Source organism: Mesoplodon mirus (genome assembly GCF_964341445.2).
Source record: "Mesoplodon mirus genome assembly, chromosome: 12".
NCBI classification, from domain to species: Eukaryota; Metazoa; Chordata; class Mammalia; order Artiodactyla; family Ziphiidae; genus Mesoplodon; species Mesoplodon mirus.
Genome location: NC_138988.1, coordinates 25,766,336 through 25,792,516, shown reverse-complemented (window position 1 = coordinate 25,792,516; position 26,181 = coordinate 25,766,336). Strand labels below are relative to the sequence as shown.

General features: G+C 45.1%; 1 protein-coding gene across 5 annotated transcripts in view; it reads right to left on the bottom strand.

The window, feature by feature from the left end:
- The window catches only part of PRICKLE2 (prickle planar cell polarity protein 2), a 345,342-nt gene that overhangs the window by 117,791 nt on the left and 201,370 nt on the right, over positions 1 to 26,181 (bottom strand). Inside the window, exon 1 of one of the 5 annotated variants that reach the window (XM_082639437.1) lies at positions 8,061 to 8,524. The exons of the other annotated variants lie outside the window; for them this stretch is intronic. The gene's annotated coding sequence lies outside the window, so the exon portion shown is untranslated. Of the gene's footprint in view, positions 1 to 8,060; positions 8,525 to 26,181 lie in introns of those variants that run through there. 5 annotated transcript variants of the gene reach the window in all.

Below are 26,181 nucleotides of genomic sequence, written 5' to 3'. Positions count from 1 at the left end.
GATATATATTTACTAAATTGAAAGGAGAACAGGACTTCCCTGGCGGTCCAGTGGTTAAGACTCCACGCTTCCACTGAGGGGCGCAGGTCTGATCCCTAGTCGGGGAACTAAGGTCCCACATGCTGCACAGCGTGGCCAAAAAAAAAAAAAAAAAGCGGAGAATCAACTTCCAGGGAGTGTCCAAGGGTAGACATGATATGTAACTTAAATCTCTTAGGGTAACTACAACTGATGAATACAGGCTACCTGGAGTGCTGTGTTGAGTAGGATTCTGAAGTGGTGCCGGAGGTTGACAAAAAGAGTGTGGTGTGTCATCAGTGAGGTCCACAATGGACAAGGGAGATGGGGGCCTGGCGATGCAGGTGCTAGGTATCTGCCATACTCCTACTAAGATTGGGACATTTCTTTTCTTTTTCTTTTTTTTTTTTTTTGCGGTACGCGGGCCTCTCACTGTTGTGGCCTCTCCCGTTGTGGAGCACAGGCTCCGGACGTGCAGGCTCAGTGGCCATGGCTCACGGGCCCAGCCGCTCCGCGGCATGTGGGATCTTCCCGGACCGGGGCACGAACCCGTGTCCCCTGCATCGGCAGGCGGACTCTCAACCACGGCGCCACCAGGGAAGCCCAGATTGGGACATTTTTAAGAATGGGGTTCAAGCATGGGTACACATTCAAGTAAGAATACTTTTCCCCACTGAAGATTTCCTCTGTCATTCAAATAGAGGCTTCTAGAGGAATAACAAGGAGGGGTGAGGGAAGAAAGCAGACATTTGTTTATCCTGTCAGATCACAGCCTGGGGTCCAGTGAGCGGTGAGATATCAAACTCAGATGATGCTCACAATCAACCCACAATCAATCCACTTGCAGGAAAGTCGTGTTCAGGGTAGTAATTTACATGGCTGCCATATCCTCAATCACAAGACACAGTCAGTCGGGTAACTGTGCTTTTCTGTAAGGCAGAAAAGTGATTGGATATATTGTCCAAATTTGCAAAAACAAGATTGAAAACAAAATGGGATTTAATTCTAAACAGCCGGAAATTCAGTTAATCAGAACCTCACATTCCTCTTAGCTGCCACTTCATTTCCTAGCTGAACAACCCAAGACAACAGCGCAAACACCTGTGCTCTTCAAAACTTCACAAAGCATTTGACTTCAGTTAATATCAACTGGAACAATATTTTTTTCCCTTAAAAACAATACCATCCCATCTGGGAAACAGCAGCTTCTTATAATTCCAGGTGTGCTAAACATTTATAAATAATACATATCATACAAATAAATGCATTTATTTATATGGTATGCTTGCATAACACACAGAAGTTCCAGGATTGTTCACATCTATCATTTCTACAAGTTGTGCAAGCTTCAGAGTCAAATGATGTGAGTTCAAATTCCAGCTTGGCCATTTACTAGCTGTGCAACCTTGGGCAAGTTATTCAACCTCTCTGTGTTTAGCTTCTATAGAATGCAGCTGATAAGAGAACCTACCTCATAAGGTTATTATGAGACTTAGTTAAGATACAGCACATGAAAAAATAGTGAGCGTGGTGCCAGGCACACAGTAAGCAGTCATTAACTGTTAGTTATTAACTACTTTCATTACTCCGCAGAAGGAGAAACTGAGTCACAGAGCAGCTAAGAGATCTATTTGAGGTTTACTGCTATAAGGAATGACACAATTGGGACTGGAACCTGGGCCTTCTGAATTTAGTCAAATTTCCTTCCCTGTGCAGCCCTCAGTGCTTATTACAAGGGTGGCTGAGAAGCAGCCGCACTAGCGTCACCAGGGAGTCGCTAAAATGCAGAGTCGGCCCTTCATAAACACCCGCAGGTGTACACACAGTAAACGGGGGAGGTCTTGGTCTCAGACGCTCTGCAGGATGCCGGCAAACGTGACACAGCCCAGAGGGCTTCTGAGAGTGAAGGAGCGGCACCGACACGCTGAGGGATGCAGACGCCCCCCTCTGCACCAGTCTGAAATATCCAAAGGTCAGAGGTTTTTGCAGGAAGCTCCGAGTCACTCTCCGGAGGGCTACCGCTTCTCATATTCCAGCGCATATTCACAACACACAGAGGTCAGGTCCAGATATAAAACCTGGCCTCCTTTCAGTTCTCCACCCAAGAACAGCCGATGGTAAAAATCACACGCCTCCACCAACAAGGGTGAATTTCTTCTCAAAGTTCATACTCATCCAGGTCAGTGCCGGAAGAGAACTTACAGACCATCTAATTCTGGACCTACGTTTTAGGGAGGAGAGAACTGAGGCTCAGAAAGGGGAAGCACATACCTTCTAGTTAGCACCTGATGTGCATGCAACGGGCGATCAAAAGCCAAGAAGCCTGGCCCCCTCTCTAGACCCCACTAGCCTTGCAGCAGAATCACCCAGTTCCCTCTAGCCCAGCAAAAGGGCTGCTTCCATTCGCCCGGAGCTTTTAGTGCTCATCAGAGCGTGTCTTAACTGACTTTCCAACAAACCTCACACTTCCATTCTAAAAGCCACATTCAAAGCTGGAGGTGAACAAGCTACTCGGTTCTGTTTTGTACCTGATACAGTCTCTTGGCTGTTGCCAATTTTACCAAAAGGTCCAGCAAAAGGATTTTAAATCAGTGGCTACATAATGAGGTATTTCTCCCATGAGGGTTCCATAGAGAAGATCTAGAAGGTAAAGAAAAAACATTCATAATACATTACAGTAAAAAGCGTAAGGAGGCCCAGAATGGTGGACATCATTCAGGCTTTGGAGGATGATGATCCTGGGTTTGAATTCCAGCTTCACTCTTTCTTATCTGTGTAACGTCGGGCAAGTTACTTAACTTCCAGGAGTCTTGGTTTCTCCATTACTAAATAGAGTTAATAATATCTAGCTGTGTAATTGCTCTAAGAATTAACAAGGCAAGGTATGTCAAGCACCCTTCACATCAACTAGAACATGGTAAGTGTTCAACCTATGATACTTATTACCTGTTCTACGAATTCACACACTAACACAAAAACTATTTCAGACACATAGATACCCAGAACATACACTGACATATACACTAACAGCTATCCTGAAAAATATCTGACGCTGTGACCACAGAGAGTATAGCTGTTTCTCAGTTGAGTCCTGGAACTTTCATGAACAAGCATCTCTGAGGACTCACACTGATGAATGGACGGCAAGAAAAGAGCTGGAAAAATGGCATCCTGCCCAGTTGAAATGAAATGCTAAGAATCCCCGCCCCAGTTACTTTTAACCCTGGATGGGGCTGGATCCTATGTGTAAGGTTTGATTTTTAAAAACCAAGGAGGGATGGGGGAGCTGAGGCCAATGGTACTCCCAATGTGAGGCAAATGGAGGTAACTCAAGTTACGTCTATTGTGAGACAGACACAGCGCTGGCCTGTAAAAGGTACCAACCTGGACTCCAACTCTATCCCACATCCCAGGGGAAATATGGTGCCTGCAATCCCTCCAGCGCCCCAGGATGGTTTATGCACAACTGCCAGGACCAGGAAGAAGGGGGTTTCAGAAATCACCATTATTCCTTCTTCCTAAAGGATCACCCTACTGTCCTGAGTGAGCAAGACTCTGGTCACACTTTCTCAAACGAGGCTGGCCCTGACTCCCTTGATGCCTCCACTTCCAACCAGCTATGCCTCTGGATTCTGTGCTCTCGACGGTGTTGTGTCTCCTCTATGTCAGCTCTCATAAAATCTGAGTCTCCAGTTCGGCCGACTTGATCCTTATGGACTTTACAGCCAAATGCGTGCCAGAAGTGTACCCTACGCACCCACCAAGGAAAGGCAGGCTCATACTGTACTTGAAGATGTGCTCTTTTGAATAAATGCATTTTAAAAATAGGCCATGGTGCTGTGGTGGAAAATTCTTGCTGTGTTTAGCCCCATGTAGGGTTTTAGAATTTAAAATGGCTGCACTATGGATTCTGTAGGACAGATGGGTAGAGGTATTTCTAGCTGAAGTACAACCGCGGTGCTTGTCTTCTGAGTTGTGACTTCAGCCAAAGGGAACTTCAGCTTTGCACTTCCATGGTGGTTTGGAGATTGCTCTGATATTCTCCCAGCTGCTTCCCTCCCGCCTCTCCTCCTAACTCCTCCACCCAACCTCTCCGCTTCTCTCTCTCCACACCTCCCCCCTCCACCGCCTCTCCCCCGCATGCCCGCTTCTTTCTCCCTCTGCCTTGTCCCCAGGGAAATAATGGAAGAAGCAGGCCTCTGGATTTCAGACTCCGAACAAAGAACTGCTCAAACAACATGCCAAAAAAAAAAAGAAAAGGAAAGAAAGCCAAGTCTCCGAAATCACTGTCCAGGTCCCCAGTGGAGACTGCGGAGACTCATGATGCTGGAAACTCGGTGTGATCTTATCCAACATTTCCTCCCCTGCTTCATTCAAACACACCCCCTCTACCCACACACATTCCACACACACATGGACAAGATATAAAAACGAGAACATTTCATTAAAAATCTTTTCAGGTTGGGACAAGAGCAAAGGGCCAAGTGTCAGCCCAGAGCATCAATGAGGAAAACAGATTTTGCCAATGCCTAGCCCTCAAGCTTCCTAGTCTGCAATAGTTCATGGTCACCAGCAATGACCTGATTATATAAGCACGACAATCAGGGAGGGAGTGAATAGAGAAAAGCTTTTGTAGATCTTCAAGCACAAAAGAAAAGTCTCCACCCGAATGCCACCCAGAATTCCTGTCTGATGGACAGAGCATCTTGATTCTTGGGTGTTTGAAAACAACAGAGAAGAGAGAAGACCATGCCTTTGGCTTCTGAGGTTTCTGCTAATTCAAGGCGAACAATACAGAAGGGAGGTTAAGAGCCCTGCTCAAACTTGGAGCGTCTGCAATCCATGTGTAGTAAGAGCAGCGCTACACTGGGTACCAGGATTTGTCACCAGCTGTGTCATTTAGGGTAAGTTACGTTCTCTCTTTGGCCTTCAGTTTCCTCTGTTGAATGAATATGAAAACTACTGCCCCCTGTGGCTCACAGATTGGGATCCAATGGGAAATACCAAAATCATCAGCAGCAGAGGAAGGAAAGTCCAACACCTAGTACGAGCCAGGAACTGGGCAAGGGAGGTGCAGCCACCATCCCCCAGCAAGCCCATGAGTCCCACGAATCCAGGGAAATTTACTTCTAATATATTTAATTTTTTTTTTTTTTTTTTTAATTTTAGGCTGTGCCATGCAGCACGTGGGATCTTAGTTCCCCAACCAGGGATTGAACCCATGTCCCCTGCATTGGGAGTGCAGAGTCTTAACCACTGGACTGTCAAGGAAGTCTCTATTTCTAATATTTATATGGGGAAACCAAAGTTCAGAGAGCTTAGGCTCTAAGGTCACGTATACGATCAGGAGGCAATGCAGGTGGGCTGTTATCAAGGGATAACTATGATTCTCCATGCAAAACACTACTTTACTAAAGACCATGGCAACCTGGAGTGATCAACTCCCAATTCTGAGTTTCTGGAGAAAGAACTTCATGCTGGACTCCTCTGGTTCCTTTAACTCACTTTTAATTTGTCCTTCAGACCTCTGCACTGGAGTTCCAGTTCATCTAAATTTAAAAGAAAGACGTTGAAAGGAAAGGGAGAAACAGCTGTCAAACAGCATGACTGAAGTATGCTCACTGGCAAAAGAGGAAGGGCGAAAGCCTAGCAAGGATGGATCTTGTCTGTGGACAGAAATCAAGGGCAGAGGGCTGGGTCACAGGCAGGTGAGCAAGGGAGGCCCATTCTTTTCCCTTAACAGCTGATCCATAAGCTAAAGTCACCCATACGGTGGCGTAAATGAAGCCTGGGAACTTCCGAGGAGCCATCCAGCAGGTGAAGCCATATTTAAAGGCTTCTGTGAAGGAGAAAATGCTTAGTGTCCGCACTGAACAGAAAGTAGAAAGAAAAGGCAGTCCTCTCACACATGCAGCGTTGGATCAGAGGAGAAACGTGTACAGAAATCCAGAAATGCACTGATTCCAATTTGGAGCCCGCAGCGTTCTACAGGAGACTTGTCAGCTGCCAAACAGGAGACCTTCTTTAAGGGTGCCTGAGCCCCAGCTAATGCTAGAGGATTTTCATTCTACCATCCTGACACTTTTAGTTTAGCAAAATACAGTAGCCTGGACAATACACTTTATTCTGTCAACTCAGTCCACAGAGTTGAAATAGTGGAAAGTTCCTTTGAGTGGGAATGGTTTGGGACCTTACAGGGACTGAAGATGGCACCTTTGCTGCTGGCTAAACCTCTCTGCACACAAACGGATGTGAGCATATTGCCTTTTCAGTGGACTGTCTTATTTTTTAGCAACGACGCTTAGAATAAAGATGATAAAAAGGTAACAATCACAACCACCACCACAGTAATAGCTAACCTTTATGGAATAATTATTATGTGGCTAGCACTGTGCTAGGTGCTTTTTGTATGTCATCTCACTGAATCCTTACACCCTGTCTATTGGTTCTACTGCTCTTCTCATGATATATACAGGAAACAATACCCAGAAAGGTAGCTCGAAGTATTTTCAGCTCTTTCTGAATCCAGAGTCTGAGCCCTTGATGATAAACATCATCCCCTACTGCCTAACCTCTAAATTCCCTGTTCATTCCTTAAGCTTCCATGAATGCACCTTCCTTCCAATTTTTTTCCCCTACATTGCATGGTGAACCTTTACAAACCTGCCATTTCAAACAATGCTGTTTTACAATTTCTGGCGGTCCCACGATTGTTTACAGACTGTAATGCCTGATGGAGCCAACATGTTTTAATTTTCACATTAAAAAAAGAATTTCCAAGGGGAAAGAGCATTTGATGGAAAGGTAAAACCTTTACAAGCACTCAAGGAGGCATTAAAATCCAAATTTCCAAAATACAGTAATTCCGTTAAAGTTGTGACTTACTCTGGAGCCCAAGGGGACACTCATCCTGACCACTCTGTGAAAGCCATCAGCAGCCAGTAAGCCTTCTGGGAAGCAGGATTAGAGCAGCCAATTCAGCCTCCAGCAAGGAGACCAGGCTGCTTCATTTAGTTTAAGTCTCACTGAGATGGTTTAAAACACTCCCTGGGAAGAGATATTCAAGCAAAGCAAATTGCAGCCTTGCAAGCTGCAGCTCTGGTACCTGACAGTCCCTGTCTACAGCGTCACAGCACATTGGAGCCCTCCCCTGACTGTGGCCATGGATGCAATGACTAGAAGCAGAACTGCCTCGCTGGGGAAATCACATACGTGCTGAAGTTATACAAGGGCCACGCCTGGACCAGCGGACGGCATCACAGCTGGTACAGATCACTTAACCCAGTGTGATTTGGCCAAGCTCGGATTATTTATGGTTCATAAAACTCCCATGAGACCCCAGCATATTCTAAGACCACATAACAAAAAATAATGGGATTAAAAATCTGTATTTCATCGCAAGACCTCCATGGCACATTAGTAATGCTGTGATTGGCTTTGGGGAAACCAAGAGCAAGGAGAGCTAACTGTGGACACTCTTCCAAGAAACCCAATGTAGAGAACGCACTGAGTCATGTGTTTCAGCCAGGCTGTGCAGTCATATTCTGGAGCTCTGTCACCATTTCTAATCTGAAAGCACTGGCTAAAATTCAACCTAAATAATTCCAGCGCCATTTCTTCACCTGGAAGTCTCAGCTAAGTCTTCATTTCCCAGAGCCTCTAATGGTTTCTGACATCCTGAGCCAAAATGCAAGAACACAGCCAGGTGCGTGGTTTGTTTTTAAGCCCTCTCCCCTTTTAGTATGATTATTTTTTAAGGATAGCTACACTTCTTTTAGAGAAAAGCTGCTTCTAAAGTACCAAGACGTGAGTGTTTCTTCAGGACTTCCTAGAGCTGTGAAATGTCACTTTGCAACTGAGCTTTTGAATAAGCATAAAAAGGGAAGAGGTGCCAGAGGGCCAAGGAAAACAGCCACCTGGCAAGATAAGGAGCCCCCATGTCCTGCCTCCCCCCATGCAAAGCTTCTAGATCTAGCTTTCTCATCCTTCCTAGAAAATACGCTGTTGTTCAATTTGTGAATTAGAATAAATTTCTTACCTACCTCAAGGGAGGGTGAAATTCCCAGTCTGGATGGAAGCTTCCGCCAGACCCTCTGAGCTTGTCAATTGCCCCAGTTCACTTTTCCCCTGGGTCTGGCTTCTAAGAATGCAAGCAGGACTGCAGGCAGCCAAAGCATCTTTTTCTGGAAACCCTTCTCCAAATCTGGACCCTTCCTGCAGCAGGAAGGCTCAAGCCAGGGCTGCTCTGCATTCGCTCACGGGAAAGAACACTGCTGGATCGAGCCCCTCTTGGGATCCACCAGGCAGGGGAAAAAGTGTGACTTCTTCCCTCCCTTCGGATCCGATCGCCTTCCTGAGAACCTCAGTTTCGTCTTAACTCCCCTTCTTCACGACAATCTGCAGGAAGTCACAGACCGAAGCTTCAGCGTCACCAACTGATCCTGAGCCAGACCCCGGGAAGACCAGTCAGCTGGTCGCGGAGCCCAAGACACTGAACCAGGAAACGTGCAGCTCCGCCAAAAGATAATAATAACAGTCGGCGGAGCTGCTGGTGGTGCCGAACTCGCTGTTGCAGCGCTCGCATCCTCCGCATGCTAATGAAGCCGTGACGTCAGCAAGTCAGTCGAGGCATCTGGATGTCCCGTCGCCTCTGCCCAGCGCTGAGATTTATTTACATGTAAATTAGCCTCGCCTTCCAAATCAATAATCCCCAAGCCAGGAAGAGGCGAAGAAAGCCTTTGCTGGATGCAAAGGCCCTAGCGACACAACCTCCAAAGGGGTACAAAAATATCACATAGGAGAAGAGAGGCTTTAAAGATACACGCCTTTTTTTTTTTTTTTTTTTTTTTTTCTTTTTAAAGGCTGTGCTCTTATGTGCCAGGGATCAGACCTGGGCACAGTTATAAACCTGAGCGCCTGTTTCAGATTATATGCTACACCAACCCAGGCATGGAATCAGAGCTTTCTTTTTTTGCCCCCCTCCAAATGCCTCTACTTTCTTTTTCTTTCTTTTCTCTCTCCAACTTCCATTTCAGGGTATTTGCTGGCTTGGGACTATGTCAACCTTGAATTTTTTTGCACCTCCGAGATAAAACACAAATGACTGCTTTCCTCACGTGCTTGGGTATTGAATTAGCCCCCTCTGTCAACCCCTGACCCCATAAACCTGCCCAGGGGCTTCTGAGGACCCTTGGACCCTTAGAACACACTGCTTCCATCTGTCCATTTTACAGATTAGGAAACTGAGGTTTTGAGTGGAGAAGAGGCTTTTCCAAGGCCACACAGGGATTTCAGCAGCGGTGGGCCAGAACTCACATTTCCTGGACCTCAGTCCATGGCTTTGTTAAAGATCTTTGGGTCTCCAATCTCCATCTTTCTGTACCAACAAAGAGGTCTATCCAAGCAATCAGGAAGAAAGAACTCTACAGTATTGGGTAGCCCTGGGTTTGAATCCTGGCTTTGTTGGCTGCTAGAGATGTGACCTTGGACAAGTCACTTTAACACTTGGGGTTTTCAGTTTCTTCATCTGTACCATCCCTTCATTCAACAAATACTTTCTGAGCACCTAACTCTGTGCCATGAGCTGTTCTAGGGACTGTGTATAGGTACAGTGTTTGCTCTGAGCTTTAGTGCAATAAAGTAAAAATACCGAGTGGAACTGCAGTAAGGATGGATACAATACCAGTAACAGTAAATTATAGTTATTTCTGGTATTTTCGATGAAGTCAGAAAAATTCACTAAGGTTTTCCTTCCACTAGGATAGCCTTTGTATCTCTCCTCTGAGTGTCTCTGTGGTCATCTTTTATTGTTTAAAATCAATTGTTCTTTCAGTGCTGCCTATGCAGTATGCTGAGCCAGGGGAGAGGCAAGAGCAAGCCAATTCTCTGGACTCTGTGCCTGTGATAGGGAAACGCTGTGGGGTCCTCGGGTGGAAGGTGAGTGAAGAGCTGGGGAGGCTGGGAGAGAGGTATATCCCGTCATGCGCAGACGTGTCCCCGAGGACAAAGCAGCCAGCACGGCTCCTTGCCCATACTCCCCACTTCCCCGCCTGAAGAACCCACCCCATGAGCTCTGCCCTGCCAGCTAGAGCTCCTGAAGCTTCAAATGAATTTCTTTGTTGGATGTGGGGAAGTTAAATTACGTCCTTTGTTATGCATAATTGTATTAATAATGCTTAATAACTTCTTTCAAATTGCTTCTCTCTGGTTCACAGAAGACCTTTCATGGTGAAAATCATGGGACCTGAAATAACTTTTTACTAATAGAAACTGAATACAAGCGAGTGAGTTATACTCTGCTATAGGTCTCCATCACACGGAACACAGAGCACGTGGGGAAGCAGACGGTTCCCCCCAGACCACAGTATGCTTCAATAAGATTACCAAATATACCAGTTTAGGGCCACCAATGGCCAAGTGAAAGCAGTGACGCCCTACTCTGGTGTGGCCATGGACAAGTCACTTCAACTTTCTATGCCCCAGTTTCTTCATCTGAAGATGAGCCTCTCTGATGTACTTATATCATCGGTGTGATCATACAAGACGTATGAGAAGCAATTCACAAGTGACGGACAGGGAAGCAATGAAGAGGAAAGCAGAGCAGAGAGTGAAAAGAGATTCATCTTCACCTGGAGTAGATCTGACACGTGACCATCCATTTCATAAGAGGGGATGATATGACATGGGGTCCGGAATGGAGTGCCTGCGGTCAGACCTTGGCTCTGACATTTGCTAACTCTCTGATTGGGGGCCTGAGGCTCTTATCTTGTAACAGGAGGGACAATAACGGGGCCTACACTTGCAGGGCTGTTTTGAGGAGCAAATGATCCTCAGGGTGAAGTCCTTAGCACTGAGCCTAGCACACAGCAAATTTTAGCTATCGGTCGTGGAAGTGATGACCTTTTACTATTCACTCTGGCACGAACTAGGTAAGGACGAAAGTTCAAAAGTCAGGAGGAAGTGGGTAAACAGAAGACTGCCAAATCTTCCCCATTCCTAGGGCATGACTCAAAAAAGTTCACCTAATGTAGGTGAGCTGCTGACACACTCTTTCTCCATGAAACAACACAGGTACTTTTCAATGGCTATGAAACTGGGAAGCAAGAGAAATGACCAAGAAGCCTCAGGGGTCTCTCCTTCTGAATCTGCACAATAGAGCAAAACAACTGTGTTTCTGGGAAGCATGGGTCCTTCACCCATTCATTCATGTAACCATTCACTCATTAAGTGAGCTCCTATGTGTCAGTCAGTGTTTTAGCCCTTAGGGACATCATGGTGACCATGAAAGACATGGGCCCTGCCCAAAAAAGCTTAGAAATGAGAGGGGAAGACAATTACGCAAGCAATTAGAGTGTGATGCGTATTATGACAGGTGCACGTGCAGAGTTCTCGAAGGTCTGATTGCAGTCAGGAGGGGGATGGTGCAAAATCACTTCGCCAGCGTCCTTTTGACGGCATGTGCTCTGTGAGCGCAGCTTAGAGGTGGGGGTGCTGGTGATCTGTGCACCACCCTCGCACAAGATGACTGAAATCACAAAATCCAGGGATCGATAATTCCTTGTGACAATTATTTTCATCCTGGAGAATATTCTATTCTGGATTTTTGGAAAATACGCTGTTAGGAATTAGACAAGGTGAGGCAACAACTACTTTGGAAATTTCAGAGATCTGGTAAATAGGGGCAAAGCTCGCCCTGTCTTTACACAACAGCGTGATATTGCACATTCATGACAGCAAACTTCTTGGCGGTGGGGGAGGGGAGAACAGGCTATGCCCCTGAGACCTTCAGAACCTTCTATTGATATAGCACAATACGATATTTATATAAATGACCACAATTGCATACAGTATATAGGAAGAGAGACAAGGAAGACAAGATTGGTTGAGGCTGCAGTGATCAGAAATCAGGAAGAGTGTGATTTGAATCACGTTGAATGTCAAAAAAAATTGGGGGGCAGGGGAATGAAAAAAACAAGGTTATGAGGGAAAGGCCTTACTAAGCATGACACAAAATCCAGAAGCCATAAATGAAAAGAGTGCTAAAAGTGCCGAGGTCAAATTCTAGCTGGTAGAGAGGGTGCTGCAGACAGGAGGAAGAGTACAAATATGAGAGAAACGTGTTAGCACAAGTGCAGAACTAACAAAACTCCTCTGCACGAGCACAAGATGGCAGAGCAGGACCAACAGGACACTGGCAGGTAATGACAAAGAGGCCGCTTCATACATGTGAGAAAATCAAATCATCTTTCCATCCCAGCCAGCATTAGTCAAAATCTTGTTAGAGGATTATGGGGAAAGGGTAATCGAATCACTGCTGGTTAGCCTACAGAAGAGAAGGGTAAGTGATGACAAGGACTGTGGCCTCCCAAATGAAGGGCTTTAATGAGGACGGTCATAATGAACAGTTTTTTATCTCCACCTCCATAGGTGTAAAATAAGAAGGAATGGATTTTCAATGAGCTAAAGAGGGATTTCACTTGGACCTAAGGAAGACGTTTGAATCCGGAGATGATAAGAAATGGCCTGGGTCCCTCCCTGGTGGCGCAGTGGTTGAGAGTCCGCCTGCCGATGCAGGGGATACGGGTTCGTGCCCCGGTCTGGGAGGATCCCATATGCCGCGGAGCGGCTGGGCCCGTGAGCCATGGCCGCTGGGCCTGCGCGTCCGGAGCCTGTGCTCCGCAACGGGGGAGGCCACAACAGTGAGAGGCCCACGTATAGCAAAAAAAAAAAAAAAAAAAAAAAGAAATGGCCTGGGTCACTCAGAGCAGTGGCAGCATCTTTGCTCCTAGGAGCACTTTACAAAGAAAAAGACAGCACCAGTCCTGGCTGGTTTAGACTAGCGCCTTCTGGCTCTGCTATTGTGAAATCGTAACTACTATATTACCAAAGTTTCAAACCACTTATCTAATAATAAAGGTCTTAAGTTCATTTAAGTTTATTTTATTTTAGAAAAAGGTAAGTATGTGTAATTAATGTATATATATACACACACACACTGTATATACCGTAAGTATATATTTTATATAAATATATAGTTTATAAATATATAGTTATATAAATATATACTGTAAGTATATATTTTATATTATATATAGTTTTAAAGAATATATTCTTTAACTTATAAACTTGTTATAAATTATTATATAACTTATAAAACATATTATAAAACTTCTTTATATTATGAACTTTTAGTATGTAATATATATTATATATTTTACATTATATATTTTTAAAGATATATTCTTTAAAACTTTGTAGTATGTATGTGTGTATATATACATATATACATACATACACATGTATATACACACACACATTGATACATAATATAAAGAGAGAGAGAGAAAGGGAGAGATTGATTTATACAGTTTTAAATAATCTACTCAAGAGTAGTTCTCTGACATTTTGATTTCAAAATCCAGCAAATGTTTCAAAATGAGGGAGAGGAGGCTGTCAAAGAACTGTTATATTAGTTGGGATGGGCTAGGCTATTATGCAGTAGCAATCATAGATCTCAGTGATTTAACACAAAGAAAATTGATTTCTCACTCATGCAAAGTTGGCTGGAGGCCCAGAACCTCTCCAGGTACCTCCATTCCAAGCAGTGACTCAGGGATCTAGTCTGCTTCTTTCTTGCGTATCTGTGATCTTAACACATAATTTCCAGGTTACAGAGACAGAAGAAGAGAGAACTGGAGAAGCTTTTACGTGCCTCAGCTTACAGGTGAGTGACATCACTTCTGTTGGTCAAACTAGTCCCAAAGCCTCGCCCAACTGCAGGGGGGCTGGGAACTGTACTCCCAGAAATAAGAGGAAAAAGAGATCATGAGGAGCCCTGGTAATGCCTACCACAGCTGGCAATTTTTATTTTTGCCATGTAAATTCATTTGTAAAAAATAACACAATGTTCTAAACCCATAATGTCTTAAAACAAAGGTATGTTTAACATCAAAGAAATGATAATACTCCTCAATGAATACTAGAGATCAAAGTTGCATCTGTCTTGCCCCAAAAGGAAGTAAACAAAATATTCTTGATTTTTATTAACTTCCAAGCAAAAACATCTAACCCATGTAAGCAGAAAATAAATGAAAATTTGTGAAGCTTCTACACTGCAGGTAAAGATAAACAAGGCACCCGAAGGTGGAGCTGCCTTCATAAGATAGAAATGCTCGAAAGAGATCCTCCTCAAGCGATTCTAACCACTTTTCCAATTCAGGCCGACAATAATCTGGCTCCTGCAGCAGGCGGGGCATTGGCCTGGCAAGAGCCCAACAAAAAGACCTGCACTGAAATCCAGCTCTACCACCTCCTAGCTGTATGACCTTGCTAATTAACAGCCCATCGCCTTTTCTAAGCCTCAGTGTCTCCATCTATAGAATGGAGACATCTATCTACCAAAGTTTGGGCAGGATTAGATGAGTCACTTTCTATACAGTGCTTTGTAGAGTACCTCGCATGTAACAGGATACACTACAGTAGCATATACTATTACTCCTCACTTGGTTTTCAGAGAAGGGAGCAAGAATGAGAGACGCAGCCATAAATGATAAAACTGTTCATGCTAAACATAAGGATGACCCCCTCACCACAGCACCCCCTTCTTTCACATCCATTTATGTAAGATTCCATCATCATAAATGCTTCTCAGACCATGGACACATTTCTCTATCTTGTGAAAAATAACCTGACAATAACCAAAAAAGAGGCCTTCCTTTTCTTTTTTTCCACCAACTTAGGCATCAGCCACATTTCATACATCTTAATTTTTCTTAATCCCAATAATCTAATGCACAAAATTTTAACATAGCCTTTTAATCCTCTTTTAATTACATTAACTCAAAGGAGAAATACAGACAAGCTACTGTGGGCAAATCAAAGTGAAAGACTGCTCCCTTCCCCTAAAAGATTAAAAACTGCATCAATGAATTAAACATGTTTACCATCATACACTTCCATGAAAATATTGTTAAAGTGACATGATGTGCTAGCAAACATTACTTTGTTTTAGATAAAGAACGCTGAACTTAATTACAGCAGCTTTTTGTAACTACTAATTTTCATTAAACATCAGAATAAAAGGCTGAATTTTCTCTATGTAAAGGACCACAAGAACAAGCACGGATTGTACAGGGATGCTTTGGTTTTCCAGCACTTTCTAAATGCAGGCACTCAAGCCCCTGGCATGCTTCTTTGGGGAGAGAATGCTGGAAAAAACGGAGGATGCCCTGGAAAAAGACTGAAAAAAAGACTGCCTCATAAAATAGCAAACTGGCCACAGAGATCTGTCTCAGGAAAATTATCCTGGAACACAGAGTGTCACAGATGTACCAACTGACATGCTATTTTTCTCAAGGACTGGGAAGGACTTATATCCCAGGTGTTCTGCACACTTTCTCTCATTTGGTCCTCACCATCATCCCAAACCGTAGCTCTGATTATCCCACACTGATAGATGCGGACAATGAGGCTCAAAGGGGATAAAAGAATGACACAAGGGCTTCCCTGGTGGCGCAGTGGTTGAGAGTCCGCCTGCCGATGCAGGGGACACGGGTTCGTGCCCCGGTCCGGGAGGGTCCCGCGTGCCGCGGACCAGCTGGGCCCGTGAGCCATGGCCGCTGAGCCTGTGCGTCCGGAGCCTGTGCTCCGCAACGGTGAGAGGCCGCAATAGTGAGAGGCCCGCGTACCGCAAAAAAAAAAAAGGAATGACACAAGGACCCACAGCTGAGATTTGGTGTTGGGTCTGATTACCAAGTCCATATTTCTTCCTCGAACTCAAAGGTCTCAGTCATCCCCACAAAAACGAGGTGTGTCCCAATCAGGGTGCAATATGTTGGAATTAACTTATTATTAAAAACAGAGAAAAAACACAGAAGGTTCCCGGGTCACCCAGGTTAGATGGATTCCTTTGTACAAAACTCAACAGTACTGCTGTCTTAGATGTGTGTCCTTTCCTTTAGAACTTGTGTCCTGTTTCACAGTTTCTGCAACCGTGGTTAGCAGTTCTGGTCCATCCAGGTTCAGTGTTAATGATCACTTGATTAATATCTCTAACTAGACTATGCATCCCTGAGGGCAGGGACATGCCTTTTCCGGCTCACCATTCTATTCCAAGCACCTAGCAGAGGACCCGGTGACCTGACAGCTAACGAATATTTGCTGAATGAATAAAAAGTTTGACAGTAATTTTTCTTGCCTAGAAATTAGAGGGAATTCAGGATTATTCCTATAAGAACATCTCTCCGCTCACATGCATTGCAACATGACTGCGTGAGTGGGAAAGGAGAGGACGGAGTAAACCTCTCTGACTTTCTTCGTTTAGCTTCCAGGATGTCACATTCTCCTGCTTTTCCCTCCTACCCTCTGGCTGTTCCTCCTCATCCCCCTGACAGCTAAACACTGGAATAGCTCAGGGCTCAGTCCTGGAACCTCAACTCTTCCCTGTCTACCTTCACTTCTTTGATCCGGTCCAGGGTCTTAAACACCATGTCCATGGCCAGACTTATTCCATGAACTCAAGTCTTTACAGATCCGTCTGCCTATGTCACATCTACATCTAGATGTCTGAAAGTCTTCTCAAATTTAACAAGTCCAGACCTCAGTTCTTAAAACCCACCCCCCTCCCCCGCAAATGTGCTCCATCTGCAGTATTCACTATCTCAATTAATGGCAACTCCATCTTTCCTGGTTAAGAACAAACACCTTCGAGTCACCCTTCACTCTATTCTTCCTCTTGCCCTTGACTTCTAATCCAGAAGCTGGCAAACCACATCCCACCTCCAGCCAAATCCTGTCTGCTTCATCTTTTTGCAAATACCATTTGATTGGAACACAATCTTGCCCATTCATTTATCATCTACAGCTACATTCATGCTTGGACAGAACTGAGTAGTTGCAACAGAAACTGCATGGCCACAGTCACTATCTGACCCCTTACACTGAATATTTTGTGACCTCTGACTAGTCCTGTTGGCTCCGCCATCAAAATGTATGCAAAATCTAACATCACTCCATCACCTCCCCTATTCTCACCCTGCTCCAAGCCACCACCATCTTTCTCCTGGATGGAGATGCAAGCCACCATCAAATCTCACCTCTACTTTTGCCCCCCTTCAGTCTATTCACAAAACTACATCCATAGTGATTCTCTGAAAACAAACATTAGAGCATGTCACACTTCCGCTCAAAACCCATCAATGGGGCTTCCCTGGTGGCGCAGTGGTTGAGAGTCCACCTGCCGATGCAGGGGACACGGGTTCGTGCCCCGGTCCGGGAAGATCCCACGTGCCACGGAGTGGCTGGGCCCGTGAGCCATGGCCGCTGAGCCTGCGCGTCCAGAGCCTGTGCTCCGCAACAGGAGAGACCACAACAGTGAGAGGTCTGCGTACGGCAAAAAAAAAAAAAAAAAAAAAAAAAAAACCCATCAGTGCTGCTCATCTCAGAGCAAGGCCCTTGAGATCTAGGCCCCAGGATTTCTCTGACAGCATCTCCTGCTACTCTCCATCCTGCTGTCATTCAAACACTGGTCCCCAGACACACCAGGCACATGCCTGCCTCCCGGTCTTTACACTTGCTCTTCCCTCTGCCTCAAATATTCCTCCTGCAGATGGTAGCCTGACTCACTCTCTTATCTTTTCAAGCCTTAAAAATGTCACCTCAGTGAGGGCTCCCCATCCTATCTGAGACTGTCCTCCCTCCTATCTTCCTAATACTGTCAGACCTTTTCCTCACTTTGTTTCTCCTTAGCACTTAGCAACCTTAATATCAAATTTTTAGAGATAATTTATAAACCACACGGTTCACCCATCCAACAGGTTTTACTATATTCATAGAGTTGTGCAACCCTTACCAGAATCTAATTTTAGAACACTTTCACTAACCCCCAAAAGAAATCCCTTAGCAAGTAGTAATCGCTCCCCATTTGCCCCACTGTTCTAGCGCTAGGCAAACACTAGTCTACCTTCCGTCTCTAGAAATTTATTCTGAACATTTCATATGAATGGAATCATATAATACGTGTCCTTGTGTAACTGGTTTCTTTCATTTAGTGTAATATTTTCAAGGTTCATCCATGTTGCAGCTTAGACGAGAGCTTCATTCCTTTTCCATGGCTGAATAATATTCCACTGTATGGATATACATTTTATTTATCCATTCATCAACTGATGGACGTTTGGGATGTTTCTACTTTTTGACTAGTATCAATAATACTATCATGAACATTTGTGTCCAAGCTTTTTTGATGTATGTTTTCATTTTTCTTGGGCATATATTTAGGAATGGAATTGCTGGGTCATGTGGTAGCTCTGTTTAACACTTTAAGGAACTATCAACATCTTTGTCAACACTGCAAAATCAGCCATTAATCCTATTAGGGTTCCCTTATATGCGATTGGTTGTTTTTTCTTTTTTTTTTTTTTTTTTTTTTCTTTTTGCGGTATGTGGGCCTCTCACTGTTGTGGCCTTTCCCGCTGCGGAGCACAGGCTCCGGACGCGCAGGCCCAGCGGCCATGGCTCACGGGCCCAGCCGCTCCGCGGCATATGGGATCCTCCCAGACCGGGGCACGAACCCGTATCCCCTGCATCGGCAGGCGGACTCTCAACCACTGCGCCACCAGGGAGGCCCGGTTGTTTTTTCTTACTACTGCTTTCAAGATTTTCTCTTTGCCTTTCAACACTTTTACTATGATGTGTCTCAGTGTGGCTCTCTTTTCATGTATTTACTCAGAGTGCGTTAGCTTACTGGATGTATAGAATAATATTTTGCATCAGATTTGGGAAGTTTTCCACCATTACTTCTTCAAATATTTTTTTCTCTCTTTTCTTTTTTTTTTTTTTTTTGCGGTACGCAGGCCTCTCACTGCTGTGGCCTCTCCCGCTGCAGAGCACAGGCTCCGGATGCACAGGCCCAGCGGTCATGGCTCATGGGCCCAGCCGCTCCGCGGCATGTGGGACATTCCCGGACTGGGGCACGAACCACGTGTCCCCAGCATCGGCAGGCGGACTCTCAACCACTGCGCCACCAGGGAAGCCCTCTCTCTTTTTCTTTTTTTTCCCCCCCTCCTTTAGCTGGTCCCATTATGCATATGTCGGTATGCTTAATGGTATCTCACATTTCTCAAAGGTTCTGCTTTTTTTTTTCCCTCCTCATTCTTTTTTACTTTTTCTCCCTACTCTTCAGACAAAATAATCTTTTACTGGTTCACCTTCAAGTCTGCAGACTCTTTCTTTCTCCAGATTAAATCTACTAGTAAATTTTTCATTTATTATACTCTTTAACTCTAAAATTTCCATTTTTAAATAATTCTTTGAAAGAATAATTTCTCTTTATTGATATTCTCTATTTGATGAGACACTGTCATCATGCTTTCCTTTAATTCTTTAGATAGTTTCCTATAGTTCTTTGAATATATTTATAACAGCTGCTTCGAAGTCTCTGGTAAATCTGACATTTAGGTCCCCTCACAGTTTCTTCTGCCTACTTTTTTCTCATGTGCATGGATCACACTTTGTTTCTTTGCATGACTCATGATATGTTTTTGAGAACTGAACATTTTAGATAATACACTAGCAATTCTGAACACTGACTCCCTCTTCCTTTTCCCAGGCGTTTGCTGCTGTTTGCTTATTTGCTTCGTGACTGGCTAGGCAAGTTGAGTGAAGTCTGTTTCCCCTGCAGTGTGCAGACTCTGATGTTGCTCCTCAGAGGACATGAGCACAGTATCCATGAGCACCCGGCTGGTCTATATTTATCAGATTCACACCCAGCTATTAGCCTCCACTAACTGCTAGCTGATTATTCTACTTACTGTTTTCAACAATAAATACCCTGAAGCATAAACTGCTCCACAGTCTGATCTGACTGAAGTAGGGCTCCTCTGCAAAGGCAGGGTGTTGCCAGTCTTTGAGGTTGTCCCTCCCAGGGGGAAACCATAGCCCTAGACTGAGATCTAGGTGGGGATGGAGCCCCACCTTCTTGGCTGCATATTTCCAGAGTAGAATTTCCATCACACTGATCTGTGTTGGGGGAAACAGGGGAGATGAGCGGGTCATGGCTCAAATGCCAGACGCTCAAGATTTAATAGATTTTCTTGAATAGCAGTTTCTCCATTTGTTGCATACATTTGGGACAATTTTTCAAAACCATAAATGCTTGGTTTTTTTTTTAATAAATAATTTAGATCAGTCAAACAACTGTTTCCCTGGCTAATTTAAAGGGTTTGCCATGCTTCTCACACTGCCATTTTGAAGTTAATGTCCAGCACTTAACACTCTTAAACCACTATATGATTTACTTGTTTATGTTGCTTTATGCTCTGATTCCCTTCAGAGCCCTAGAACGTAAGCCCCATGCTGTGGTGAGGGGGGCAGAGTTTTGTCAGTTTCAGTCAGTACCCTAACCTCAAAGCCTGGAACAATGCCTGGCACATAGTAGGTCTTCAATAAATATGGGCTGAACGAATGGAATACCCATGAACAGCAGGCTATCTTATGTACGCCATGGCTGACCATAAACTGCCATGGCTGATGATTCATTCATGAGACAATTATGGATAACTGCAGTCCTATATTTCCACATAACATTTTTTTGCAATTCCCTTGGAAGCTGATCACAGCCCTGGGAGACTGTCACACCTGTGACTGTTGTCAGCAGATGACTGATGGAGAAGAAAGAGTGAGAAGTATAGCTATGGCATACATATCCCTCAACCCTCTGTGCCGGATTCCACCTCTGCTCTTTTTCATCTTAAATATTCTTTAACATCTATAAATAGCTTGCTATAAAGGCCGTCTAATTTATCCTGGTTTGAAAAAAAGTCCTGCTATAATGGAACTAGTCCTGGAAATGGAATCAGGAAGCCTGTGTCTGATTCTGGGCTCTAGCTCTTGTGGTCTGTGTGCCACTGGGCAAGTTACTTAAACTCTCTGTTCTTCAGAAGCCTCCTCTGAAAAACGTGAATAATGGCGAGAACTGATTGTAATAGCTTTTCTTCTCATATGAGTTCAAACAATCTTTGCAAGGCGTTTTGCACAGTGTCAGACACACCCGGAGCACTCATAAGTGTTAGGTACTATTATGATTATCTGTAAAACAGAAATCAGAGACCTGCTCAGCCATCACACTGGGGTGAGCTGTGAATTCAATGAGAGAGTGGCTAGGAAGGTAGATTGTTCATGTGGATGTATCATGCAAAGTTACCTTCTTAGAGCTACAGAACTAAGCCTTTCTGACCTGCTGGGCTGAGAAAAAGCCTCACCAGTGTTTGCTTCTGTTCTAATCCATCATGCTACTCCTCCAGGCCTGTGGTCCCATTACTCAAGCCCCAGGCTCAACGAGGCCCTGGAGGAGAACTGGAAATCCTGTCTGAAGACCCTCACCTTCCCTCAGGGAGGAAGTTCCTGGCACAAGGCTATCATTTTGAACTCTGTCTTCCAGCCACCATCTTGCTCAACAGAGGACCAGGTGAAGGCAGAGTCCGAACTACAAAAAACATATCCAACTTGAACTTCCAGACGAAACGAGCGGTGGAAGAGGTTTACTTATCCACCATAACCTGCTTGCCTTCAGAGAAGCGGGTAGTGTTTGACCTAACATGAGTCTGAACCACCAGGAGAGCCAGTGTCTGGAGGAGAGAGAAACGTTCCCAATGGCCAGGGACCTCTGGGTATCAGGCAGGACGTGTCCAAGGTCAAATCCTGACTCTGTGCCTTATTATTAGCGGTGTGAAATGGGACAAGTCACTTTTTCTCATGAGCCTCATCCAACAGTCTCTGCCTCATGGACTTTCTGGACTATATGAAATAACACAGGCAAAGTTACCAAGCACATAGCAGGTTCTTAAAAAAGTTAATGCAGGGCTTCTCTGGTGGAGTAGTGGTTGAGAGTCCGCCTGCCGATGCAGGGGACGCGGGTTCGTGCCCCGGTCTGGGAGGATCCCACGTGCCGCGGAGCGGCTGGGCCCGTGAGCCATGGCCGCTGAGCCTGCGCGTCCGGAGCCTGTGCTCCGCAACGGGAGAGGCCACAGCAGTGAGAGGCCCGCGTACCGCAAAAACAAAACAAAACAAAAACCGTTAATGCAGTCTGAGTGTAAACGCACCACAGTCAGGACGGTGAGGCACCATCCCAAGCCCTCCGACTGGAGCAGCGGTCGGCACCCGCAGATCAGTCCCCCGCCCCCCGCCTGTATTCTTCCCTGACTCTGAGGCCTGCGGAGCCCCTGACAGCCAGGGCGGTTTGCCCGTTGCCTTGTTTATTCTGCCTGCTCCCCACGACACCAGTGCAAGCAGGAACCCTGCTGGTGTGTCTTCGGGTCACCGGGGGACAGGCCCAGATGGATGTCAGAGCAGGCTGCTGTGGTGAATTATTTAGCACCCCTGCTCCGAGGTAGCAGCTCCTGACTCATCAGGCAGGAGCCACATTCCTCTTCCCTTAAATGGCACATGCAGAGCCCTGCTAGGGGGTGGGGATGGCACAGTCTTCACTGCTCAACTCCTCACAGCTGGGGCGGCTGTGGAAGGAAGGGATGTAGGAGCCCAGCCAACAAGAAGATACACAGAAGAGGAGGTGCAGCTAGCTCCAAGGAGGAGAGCCACATTACTGGCAACCAGAAACACCAAGAATAAAAGAAGGTCAGGGTCAGCCAGTGACCGGAGACAGCTGCCCCGAGAAAACAGGGAGGCTTCTTGGAAGGATCCTTTGGCAGAGATCAGAATCATCAAGTGGTACCCACGGACACACCAAAGGCCTCTAGTCCTTTGGGATCTCCAAGGTGACTGCTCTGAGGAGCGCCTAGCCATAGGGACATGAGTGGAGAGAAGATTTATAAGCCAGGTTTGTAAGTAGCATTTACTGTACACACAACATCTCACTGAACCCCCCTGACAACCCTCCAAGGTTATATCAATAGTCCTTTATCACAGATAAAGAAACTGAGGTTTGGAGAAGTCAAAATCGCTGTAACTGCAAGCATTCATCTAACTACTGAACCTATTTCCTTTTTCTCCTATTTATTGCTGTTCTTGAAACTTCCATTTAGCCAGCTGAATCTGCCCTTCCCATTCCATCCATCCTAGGTTCGGGTTCATCTGGGTATAAGGGACGCTTGAGTGGGGCCAGTTATGGGGGGATGCGATCATACCACTAAGAGACTGACTGGGTCAGGGAAAGAAGTTGGAAAAACAAGGTACCCCAGGGCTAATGGGCAGGTTCCCGGGCTCGTCATGAATGCCATGAATGTAGGGTGAGGCAGTTACAGCCCCTCTTCATGGACTTGTGGGATGCGGGAAATACAGGCACACCTTGGAGATATTGTAGGTTCAGGTCCAGACCACCTCAATAAAGTGAATGTCACAACAAAGTGAGTCACATGAATTTTTTGGTTTCCCCATGCATGTAAAAGTTATGTTTCCACTATACTGTAGACTATTTTTTTTATATTTATTTATCTTTTATTTTTGGCTGCGCTGGGTCTTAGCTGCAGCACGCGGGATCTTTCATTGTGGTGCGCGGGCTCAGTTGCCCCATGGCATGTGGGATCTTAGTTCCCCGACCAGGGATCAAACCCGTGTCCCCTGCATTGGAAGGCGGATTCTTTACCACTGGACCACCAGGGAAGTCCCATGTAGTCTATTAAGTGTGTATTATCTCTAAAAAAAAAAAAAAAAAATGTACATATCAATTTAAAAATACCTGTTGCTAAAAAATGTTCATCATCTGAGCATTGAGTCATAATCTTTTTGCAATAGTTTAACACCAAAGATCGCTGATCACAGATCACCGTAACAGACGTTAATAGTAATGAAAAAGTTTGAAAGACTGTGAGACTTACCAAAATGTGACACACAGAGACCTGAAGTGAGCAAATGCTCTTGGAAAAATAACACCGACAGACTTGCTGGAGGCAAGGTACCCACAAAACTTCACTTTGTAAGAAAACACAATATCTGCAAAGTCCAACAAAGTCAAGTGCAATCAAATGAGGTCTGCCTGTAATGAACACTCTCCATACAGTGAGAGCCTCTTTTCAAGCTAAGGGAGTAGGGCTTGGATGCTCTTCTAATTGAGGAAACATAGCAACTCTGTAGGCCTCTGAGGATCCAGAGAATTCTTCACGCCCTTGTGTGGGCCGTGCAACGCCTCAGTGAGTCTGTCCTATGGGTGCTATGGACTTCATTCCTCTCCCTTGGCCAACTCAGCCACCTGCCTGATAGAGTGGGTATACTGAGGCCTCCGACACAGCATAGTGCATCTGAGTTCTTGGTTCTCAAAGTGTGACACTGGACTAGCAGTATCAGCTTCCCCAGGGAACCTGTGGACCAGGCAGAGGCTCAGGCTCCGCCCAGAGCTACTGAATCTGGAGGTGGAACTTGGTCATCCCAACTTTTACAAGCCCTCCAGGGGATTCTGCAAGTAGGCTTAAGTATAAGACCCAGAGGTCTAAGTAATCACCAGGAACTGCTGTTGGGAGCCAAAAAGAAGAAGGGATGAACAAGGGCATGAGACAGGAGGGGCCTCTGAGGGTCCAAGACGGCAAGCTGAAAGCCTGGAGACAGAATTTGGCCCACATAAGGGTTTTACTGAGTCTACACCAGAGGCCAGGAAACTGTAAAGGGCCAAGTAATACATATATTAGGCTTGTGGTCTCTGACTCTGGCACAGCTATTCAACGCTGCTGCTGCAGCCTGAAAGCTAACAACCTGTAAGCAGATGGGCGCGGCTATGTCCCAATAAAACTTTATCAAAACAGGTGCTGGGCTGAATTTGGCCTGCAGGTTGTGGTTAGCCAACCCTACATCTGGAACAACAGCTCCTCTTAAAAAGTAAAAATAAAAACACAAAAGCACTCAGAAGATCTGGCCATTCTGAACTCAAGTCCCCAAAAGGCGGCAATCAGCTAGAGCTGAATGGGAAGCCCTCTTCCCTGGGGACACTGTCTCTAGTTTTCCACAGTCCCCACGGATTCTCTCCTAAATACCAGGGCAGAGCCAGTTCACATCTATTATCCTGCTCATTTTCTCCTTTATCTACTTATACTGACATAAATGTGCATTTGTACATACACGTGCGTATGTACCTATGTATGTATGTGTGTGTGTGTATTTTAACACCCACAGGCTTTCAGTGCTTTATTTTTACAGAGATGCCTGTACATCTCAGTTTTCTCCAAGGGCTTTAATACCACAATAGTATGAAGCCTGGTTTAGAAGTTGGGGATGGGGGCTCCAGCCCTAGAATTGACCTGGCAGCTATAACTTGAGCCAGACTGTGGCCCGCTCAGAGGATCCTCCTGTGTTCAAGTGCACAAATCATCCTTCCCTTCCTTCCCTCTCAGGTTTGCTGTGTGAACAAGCCAGCAGTACCACCCGGGAAAGTAGTAAAAAAAACAGCCTAATAGTCAGCAGCCCGAATCACACCTTCAGGATTGGCCAAGCAGGGGAAAAGATTCTGTTTTTATTTTTGTTTTGTGTTCCTCCTACATCAGGTATCTAAACACCTCCCTAAATCAAAATGGATAATACTCCACAGCACTGGTCCTCTCATTACTTGCCACACATCCTATGAATGACAGACCATGGAAAGAAAACCCTCCACATACATTATTCTGCTCAGATCAGCTAAAGATTCTTTGGGAAGCTCAGGATAACAGGTGTGACTTCTATTCCTCTGTTCTCTTTCCTATAAGCAGTATAAGGGATCAGAGGTCTTATCTGGAGCCTTCCACCCTCATTCAGTTTTCCTCCCTCCTCTTCCCATCCTCACACTAACCCCAATAAATAAACAATGTGCACAGGACGACAATGATCTTTTCTTAAAGAAGGAAAAGGGCATATTTAATGTCACCCTCTCGGCAGTCTACCTGGAACCTTGCGTTTTAATTTTAACTCAAGTTACATGAACACAGTACTGCGTTCTTCTAACTATGCATTTTTCTCAGGGGCCTTTCCATCAAGGAAATTCCTCCACTTAACCGCCCCTCCCTCTTTCTTCAACTTGTACCCCTTTCCCCACCCCGTCTACTCCAGAAAAGGTCTCTTGAAAGAAAATACATAAATCTTCACCTTATCTGAGTGGAATGTTTGCACAAAGAATCACAGAGATTTCTTTGATTGGTTACACAAGTTAATTTTCCATTTACATTACAGAGCAACAATTTATTCTACAAT